The 8,832-nt window shown below is 50.7% G+C and overlaps 1 long non-coding RNA gene across 4 annotated transcripts; it reads right to left on the bottom strand.

Moving 5' to 3' along the window:
• Positions 1–4,305: 4,305 nt before the first annotated feature.
• On the bottom strand, positions 4,306–7,227 carry LOC123091990 (uncharacterized). Of its 4 annotated transcripts, none has more exons than XR_006443975.1 (5): positions 6,728–7,227; positions 6,416–6,448; positions 5,901–5,956; positions 5,520–5,610; positions 4,306–4,454 (listed from the first exon to the last, which is right to left on the bottom strand). It is a non-coding gene; the product is annotated as an uncharacterized lncRNA (long non-coding RNA). The 4 variants fall into 4 exon arrangements; XR_006443974.1 differs by having other exon boundaries at positions 4,306–4,935; XR_006443977.1 differs by lacking the exon at positions 4,306–4,454 and having other exon boundaries at positions 5,194–5,610; positions 6,728–7,226.
• Between the last annotated feature and the right edge of the window lie 1,605 nt (positions 7,228–8,832).

The raw sequence follows: 8,832 nt of genomic DNA on the forward strand, positions 1-8,832 counted from the left end.
TGCCTATCCGCTTGAAACTTCTTATCGCACTGTCTTACTTTGCTCTCGATGTGTGTCATTTGTTCAACTCGAGAGATACTCATAAGTTCATTCTTAGGATACCCCCAGATGATTTTCCCTTATAACATCCTATCATTGTAGAGCTACCCCTTACCTATTCGTAAGTACGATGGAGTTCCCTGAAAAAAGGACGACAACTTCATCATGATGCTTTGGAATAAAGAATTGAAGACATCAACGAAAGGGATTAACTTCATCGAGGAGGCCCGTTAGAAATATCGTAACCAGACCTTTCCCCCTTACGCTGCCTCTTAAATCTCGGGACGAGATTTCTTGTAGTGGAGGAGAATTGTGACGCCCGGATAATCAAGCTACAGTAACCCTCTGGTAATGATGCCACGTCACCTCGATTATTGTTGATAATCTCGCGTTATTTCAGAACCGATCCAAATTCAAATTTGAAATTAAGTCAAACAATAAAAGTTTTCAAACATTAAAATAAAAATGTTTGGTTTGTGCCAAATATTACAAAGGTAATTATGGTGCAACAAACCCATTTTTATAAAGTGCCTAAGTAATTTAAAATGAATTATAAACAGAAAAGAAAATAAAGAAAAGAAAAGGAAAACAGAAAACAAGAAAACAAAAAAAAGAAGAAGAACACCCCCCCGCTGGGCCACGGCCCAGCAGACCATCGGGCCGCCAGGCCGGCCCAGCCGCACCCCACCCCTCCTCCATATCCCCACCAGGGGAAACCCTAACAACCCACCTCACTCCCCCCACTCCCCCCCCCCGCGCCGCTCCCACGATCTGGATCGTCGGACTCGACCCCGATCCCGTCGCTCCCCACTCCCTCGAACCCCATCTCTCCCCTCGATCCCCTCCACCTCGCAGACGCGTGCGCGCACACACACACACATCGCGCCAGGGAGAGGAGGTCCCTGCGCCCGATCCCCGCTGCCCCTGACGCCGCCCCGACGGCCGCGCCCCGCCACCCGGTGCTGCCCGACGCCGCTTGCCGTTGCTGCCGACGCCGTTGCTTGCCGCCCCGGCCCCGTCACCGACCCGCGCCACTCGCCGGGCTGCCCCTCTCCGACCTCGTCGCCGTCCGCCTCCCCGTCGGCCTGCTTCCGCGTCGACCCCGTCGTCCTCTCCGTCGACGCCTCGTCCCCGTCGCCCTCCTCACGCCCGCTGCCTAGTCCCTACGACCCGCCGTGAGCCCCGCCTCCTCTCCTCTCCCCCCCCCCACGACGCACTCACCGCGACCGGCCGCGTCCCGCAACTCCACGCCGGCGCGCCGCCCGCGCCGTGCTCGCGGCCACCACGACCCCACGCGCCCGTCCCCTGTTGCGGCGCCTCGCCGCTGGCCCCGTGCCCCCTTGTGTTGGTCTGCTGCGGTGGCTGACGCTGCGGGCGCTGCCGCCGTCGTCCACCCGCGCCCGCTGTGGCCTTGCCTCTGCCGCGACCCGCGCCTTCACCGCTCGCGGCCACGGCCGGTGCCTCGCCACGACCGCCCAGCTCTGCCATGGCCTTCGCCTTACCCCTCCCTGTCCGGCCACTCCCTGCGCCACGCTCCTCGCCGGCGTTTGCCACTGGCCTTGCCTCGCTTCCCCCCTCGCTCGGGCGACGCCCGAGACCCGGCGCCCGCTAGCGCCTGTAAACCGCATCGCCCCTCTGGGCCACTGCCAAACGGGGCCCAGCCCCAGAACGTTTCAAAAAGAAAGATTAAAAGAAAATAATAAAAATATTAATTAATCAGTTAATTAATTAACTTAACTAATTCTGATTAGATTAACCTAATTACCAATTAAACTAGTTAATCTGTTTTAGTTAATCAGTCAATGACAGTGGGGCCCACCCCCCTAATTAATACTAATTAGGTTAATTAATACGTCTAATTAAAATGTGTCACTGACCAGTGGGACCCACTGGTCAGGTTGACCAGTCAACTCTGTTGATTGCTGACATCAGCATGACATCATGCTGATGTCATAAAACCAAATTTTGAATTAAATTAAATAATTAATTAAATTCTAGAAATTAATAAAATCTTTAGAAAAATCATATCTTTTAATCCGTAACTCGGATTAAATTATTTTCAACATGAAAGTTGCTCAGAACGACGAGACGAATCCGGATACGCAGTCCGTTCGTCCGCTGCACACCCCTAACCTATCGAACCCGCAACTTTCCCCCTCCGGCTCCTCTGCCCGAAAACACGAAACTCCGGGGATATTTTCCCGGATGTTTCCCCCCTTAACCGGCATCACCTCATACCATGTTAGGGCCCGCCTAGCATCGTTACTTGTCTTGTCATGCATCGATATGCATCTGTTTACATGGTATTCATTGTTTCTCCCCCCCCCCCTTTTCTTTCCGGTAGACTACGAGACCGACGCTGCTGCTGCCCAGTTCGACTACGGAGTTGACGACCCCTCTCTCTTGCCAGAGCAACCAGGCAAGCCCCCCCCCCTTGATCACCAGATATCACCTATTCTACTCTATACTGCTTGCATTAGAGTAGTGTAGCATGTTATTGCTTTCCGTTAATCCTATTCTGATGCATAGCCTGTCATTGCTGCTACAGTCATTGATACCTTACCCGCAATCCTAAATGCTTAGTATAGGATGCTAGTTTATCACCTTTGGCCCTACATTCTTGTCAGTCTGCCTTGCTATACTATAGGGCCGTGATCACTCGGGAGGTGATCACGGGTATATATATTACATACTTACATACTATACAGATGGTGACTAAAGTCGGGTCAACTTGAAGAGTACCCGCGAGTGATTCACGGATTGGGGGCTGAAGGGACCTTTGTCCCGACGGCCCTTTGTGTGGATCTTTGTGGCGGAGCGACAGGGCAGGTTGAGACCACCTAGGAGACAGGTGGGCCTGGCCCTGTTCGGCGTTCGCGGATATTTAACACGCTTAACGAGATCTTGGTATTTGATCTGAGTTGGCTACGAGCCTATACGCACTAACCATCTACGCGGGAGTAGTTATGGGTATCCCGACGTCGTGGTATCAGCCGAAGCACTTCGTGACGTCAGCGACTGAGCGGCGCGCGCCGGGTTGGACTGCGTTAACACAATTTCCTTTGTAATGGAGGTTGCTAGGTCTGCTCACCGGCCGCGTACGCAACGTGCAGGTGTGCTCAGGGCGATGGGCCCAGACCCCTGCGCGCTTAGGTTTAGACCAGCGTGCTGGCCTCTCCGTTGAGCCTAGGTGGGGCTGCGACGTGTTGATCTTCCGCAGCCGGGCATGACCCAGGAAAGTATGTCCGGCCAAATGGGATCAAGCGTGCTGGGTAAGTTGGTGCACCCCTGCAGGGAAGTTAATCTATTCGAATAGCCGTGATCTTCGGTAACAGGACAACTTGGAGTTGTACCTTGACCTTATGACAACTAGAACCGAATACTTAATAAAACACACCCTTCCAAGTTCCACAGACAACCCGGTGATCGCTTTTCCACAGGGCGACGAGGGGAGGATCGCCGGGTAGGATTATGCTATGCGATGCTACTTGGAGATGCTACTTGAAGATGCTACTTGGAGGACTTCAATCTACTCTCTTCTACATGCTGCAAGACGGAGGCTGCCAGAAGTGTAGTCTTCGACAGGATTAGCTATCCCCCTCTTATTCTGGCATTCTGCAGTTCAGTCCACTGATATGACCCTTTACACATATACCCATGCATATGTAGTGTAGCTCCTTGCTTGCGAGTACTTTGAATGAGTACTCACGGTTGCTTTTCTCCCTCTTTTCCCCATTTCCCTTCTACCTGGTTGTCGCAACCAGATGCTGGAGCCCTGGAGTCAGACGCCACCGTCGACGACGACTCCTACTACACTGGAGGTGCCTACTACTACGTGCAGCCCGCTGACGACGACCAGGAGTAGTTTAGGAGGATCCCAGGCAGGAGGCCTGCGCCTCTTTCGATCTGTATCCCAGTTTGTGCTAGCCATCTTATGGCAACTTGTTTAACTTATGTCTGTACTCAGATATTGTTGCTTCCGCTGACTTGTCTATGATCAAGCACTTGTATTCGAGCCCTCGAGGCCCCTGGCTTGTATTATGATGCTTGTATTATGATGCTTGTATGACTTATTTATGTTTTAGAGTTGTGTTGTGATATCTTCCCGTGAGTCCCTGATCTTGATCGTACACATTTGCGTGCATGATTAGTGTACGATTGAATCGGGGGTGTCACAGTGCATTATTGAGCTTCTATTATAAGTGAATTTGGAATGCCTTCAACCTGAAATGAAGACATGTTCATCTACCACACTCCATGTCAAAATAAGAATAGTCACTGTCCTTACTGAAAAAATATTAGTATTTCTAAAAACCAGAATAAACTATAACACAGAGGAACATAAATCAACATAATTTTGAATTGCATCCGAGGTGAGCAGTGAGCACCACATCGGCAGCTTTATCTTCACCAATCTGCAACAGATATATCCACATGAGGCCCTAAAATTAAATAAAAAACAGAATGTATAATGAATTCCAAAAAAAAGAAATCCCTGGGATTGCTCGCTGAGTAAAGCAGAAAGTCACATTAGTCGGCGTACACACGCCCCAGAACGCCTTGCACATCCCGGCGCTTGGGCGGACTGTAGCCTGCGCGGCTACGCCGTGCCGTGGAGGTTGAGCCAGTCGAAGATGAAGCGTGGCCTAGCATGTCGACGTAGCACCAAAAAATAGGTCTGCAGGAACGACACACCTACGCACCCCTATGAGGAAGTTTGGCCATGCGTGCGTGGAGTAATAGCGTTGTGCGGGCGGCAAGGAGGTCCAGCGTGGGAGGCGGGGTCCTGTGAGTAGAGCGCCGACGAGGGTGCCGTTGAATGCCTGTTGCCACCGGCATTCAACTTGTCTGGAATGCATGGCTGGTAAATGAGCACGACATCGACGGAGTCGGCTGCTGCAGCGTGGAGGAACACATTGGTGAGCAAATTCGGAGTGGGACACAATATGTACGTGACGATCTCTCTCTCGCTCCCTCTCTCTCTCGCTCCCTCTCGCCCAGTTGAAAAAGGTATATGCTCTATCACTTTGAAAATAAGAAATCTTGAATTTAATAATTACAAACCGTGCACACAATTGTAGAAAGCAAACACATCTAGAAGACCACATGTATATTAGTAGTAGAATAAATAGCATTTATTGCGGACAAAAGCAATGAAATAAGTTGATATTCTTTATTCACTTCAGTGCAGATGCATCCTTTGTGTGTGCTTGTGGGTGGTGAGATGCACCAACCTATTCAGCATATTCGAGAGAAGTGAGACACATAAGATGCTACATGAAAGCTGTAGTTTTTCAGCTTTAAGAACTGCCCGTGCGTTCTTATGGGGAATAAAAATCATTTTAGACAAACGTGTTCTCATAAAATTATCAGCAGAATACGGTTGACACTTCACCCATTTTTGGAGAGGTTGAATCTAAGACACAGGAAGCAGTGCAAACCAAGCAAGATGGTAGACAAATTAAGGGAGGCCCAATTACCTTTGCTGAGTGTTTTACTAACTGAAAGAAGGTTATTCAGGTGAAGCTTGTGCTCTGAACGAGACCCCATGTCAGCAAGTTGGCAAAGTCACTGGGATACACAATATAGTAAAAATCCATGGAATTATGAAAAGGCAGAGATATGAATGCGAAAGAACTGTTAAATGCATGCTATATTAGGCAGCTCGTAGACACTTGCCATATCAATCACCAGCTATTATCTTTCATAACACAAGATATGTGTAATATGTTGTCCAGTACATGAAACTTGTGGGTAGAAGAAGTAAACAAATATAGTCTGTCCACAGCTACCTTCATGTTTGTCTTTTTCTGGGAAATGATCCCATGATAAATGGATTGGAGAGAAAATGATATCCCTACCTCGAATCTGTACTTAGTGAGATACTCTTCTCCGGCTTCTCAAATGCGGAACTTCTCTACAAATAAAAAATAACTGCAGATCAATCAACAACAAAATTTAAGTGAATTTCAGATCAGTCGGAATTCAAAAGCATGCCCTCTTCATGAGACCGTGAAGCTTTCTTGCATTTTGTGTTGAAATAAATGTACCATCTGATAGCAGACCCAATTTTTTGTTTCTTTATAAATGATTTGCTCTCTGCTCATAGTCTGACCCAAGAAAGAATTATTTGAAGTTTTGTACTCCAGATGCAACATAGTGATACTGGTAAATCCAAAAGGAAGTGGGTACGTCATGCGTGTGTTTCTGGGAGGATGGATGTATGTTTGTGAGATCACATTCCGGCATAATAATTCCAATTTCTTGAAAAAAATCCATGTGACTTTGGAGCACAAATCTAAAGTTAAACATCCCGGCCTGCACAAATCTGAGGAAAAAAATTGATTAGACTAAGACAAGGATTCTAGAAGATTACCCTCGCAAAGTTGAAGTTGGTTTCCCTTTCTGCCTGCAACAAAAGAAATTATCAATAGAATCACTCTAATGCACGTACTGAACATGCTTATCTAATCTGTTATTCTCTTGTTCTTTGGGATGAAATACAAATCTTTTTCTTTGATGGCACACTGTAGTAGCTCTGAGCAGAAACCTTTTTCTAATGCATGTACATGAACATGTTTATCCAATTCTGGACTGATCGAAGTATAAAGTATATAAACTACGAATAAGTGGATTGCCTTTAGAGAAGAGAACAAGAGGAACTCAAACGAACTGATCCAATCCTGACCTTGCTATGGAGCACGACCGCCTCCATCAGGGCAACGCACGAACAGATCGTAGATGGCCGCTGCCACCGGCCGCCATGCTGACAAAGAGTTCTGACGGAGGGCACTCTGACTCAGAGGAGATAGACGGACAGATGTAGACGTGGACGAGAGGGCATTCGGTTTGGAGGGCGCATGGAGGTCCGTCGCATCAGCCCCGTCGCCGATGCCCCCGCCCCACGGCTTGACTACGGCCTTTCCCTCGGCGTGGGCGTGAATGGCAGCCGCCGGCGGCGGTGCCGCGGAAACCCTCACGGGCAGGTGGCCGGGCGGGCGAACGGGACGCGGTTAGGCCGCATCGAAGAAGAGAAGCGTGTCGTAGGTGGATCAGCGAAGAGAGGGAGCGAATGTGGCAGGGAGGCGGCGGTGGGTGGAACCCTAGCCGGGCTTTTTTGCGCGAGGGGGGCTCGCTCCTGGTTCGTGCAAGCGGCGGGGGCAAGACGAATCGCTCGTACGAGCGTCTGGTTAATTTTCGTAGGTTTTCTTTCGTAGATTTTTTCACACGTTTTTTCCTGGATCAACCGCCTGGACTTCCTGGGTGCTTCACGGGTCCAGTAGGGGATCACTGTTACGTATGAGGTGGGACTGAGGACGAAAATAAACCAGAATTGGTGGGACGAAAATAAAACCCGGAACGCGACCTACCAACTGAGACATTAGGAGTAGAGATTAGCAGAGCGGGCCCCACTTGTCATAGACTCAGGGGGAGTCAACCTGGGCCCACCCAGTCAAAGTCAACGGGGTCAAACCCGCCGGCGTTTAGCCATCGGCGAGGCCAGACGCGGCGGTGGAAGTGCATTTTCGTGCTCCGGCGTCCAAAAGGGCGGCGGAGGGCATCTACGGGACGCGGGGAGCGAGCCGCGTCGTTTGGTGGCAGTGGTGGAGCTCGGGGTGGCCGGGAACATCGCCGGTGACGTGTTTGGCGGCGGCCGGAGCTCGGGTGAGGTTGAACCCGATGCTATGCGGTTCGGCGAGGCGCGTGGACTGGCGCGTTGGGCACCTGTGAGTGCGGTGAGTGCGTTGGACACGGTGGTGTGGCCGGTGGGTGGCCGGAGTCACGTCGGCAACGAGCTCGGCGGCGGCGCGTGCGGTGAAGCTTCGTGTGCTCGTTGTGGTGCACGAGAGAGAGAAAGGGAAGGGGAAGAAGGTAGCTGAGCTCACGGCGGTCTCGTAGGAGCAGACAGCACGGTCGGGAATGAGCTGGTGCGGCGGCGATGGTGAAAGGGATCTCCGGCGGTGGCGGAGTCGGGCGAGGTCGGTGCAGAGGCCTCGGGGCAAGCGAGTGCCCGGGGCTCGGCTAGCTCGAAGGAGAGGAGGGCGGCGGAGCTCCTGGACACGGTGGCGCGGCGCAGGGATGACGGAGAGCGCGAGCTTCACGGTGGTGCGGGCGCGACAGCGTCGGCCTCGGCGGTGGAGACCGAGGGAGAGAGGCAAGGGGAGAATGGGCGTGTCCAGAGAGGTCGGGGTGCGACGTGGAGGTCGTACAGGCCAGCAAGGCGGCGAGGGGAGGAAGCAGGGCAGCGAGCAGCTGCGTGGCGCGCGCTAGAGTCGCTGTCGAGCACCTGCCTGGCCAAGTCAAGCAGCTCGCTGGAGCGGCTGCTGGGCTGGGCCGGCTAGGTGGGCCGGCTGGTGGGCTGCCAGGTTAGTTTCCCTCTCTCTCTTTTTATTTCTGTTTTCTATTTTTTTTGTAACTTTGTGGAATTTCTAAAAATACCTAGGCAACTCCAAAAATCCCCAAACTGCTCATGCCCATTGTTTAGCATATAAACAACATGGAACATTTTAGTTTAGGATTATTTGGACACTTAAAATATTTTATAGATTTTAAATGTCCAAATTCAAATACTTATGATTTAATTCAAAGACCTTAGGATGACCTAGAAAATTGTGCACCACTTTTGGCAGGGGTTCTGGACCAAGACAAAAATGATGGACATTTTAGAAGGGCATTTCAGGTTCATTAAAAATATTTTTAGTAAACCCTAGTTGGGTTCAGAGGGGGCTGGGGGTTCTGTCATCCCCATTTCAAGTTTCTGTTGAATGGAATAGACATGATGCAACACTCTAA

The sequence above is a fragment of the Triticum aestivum genome, chromosome 4B (assembly GCF_018294505.1).
Source record: "Triticum aestivum cultivar Chinese Spring chromosome 4B, IWGSC CS RefSeq v2.1, whole genome shotgun sequence".
Taxonomy (NCBI): Eukaryota; Viridiplantae; Streptophyta; class Magnoliopsida; order Poales; family Poaceae; genus Triticum; species Triticum aestivum.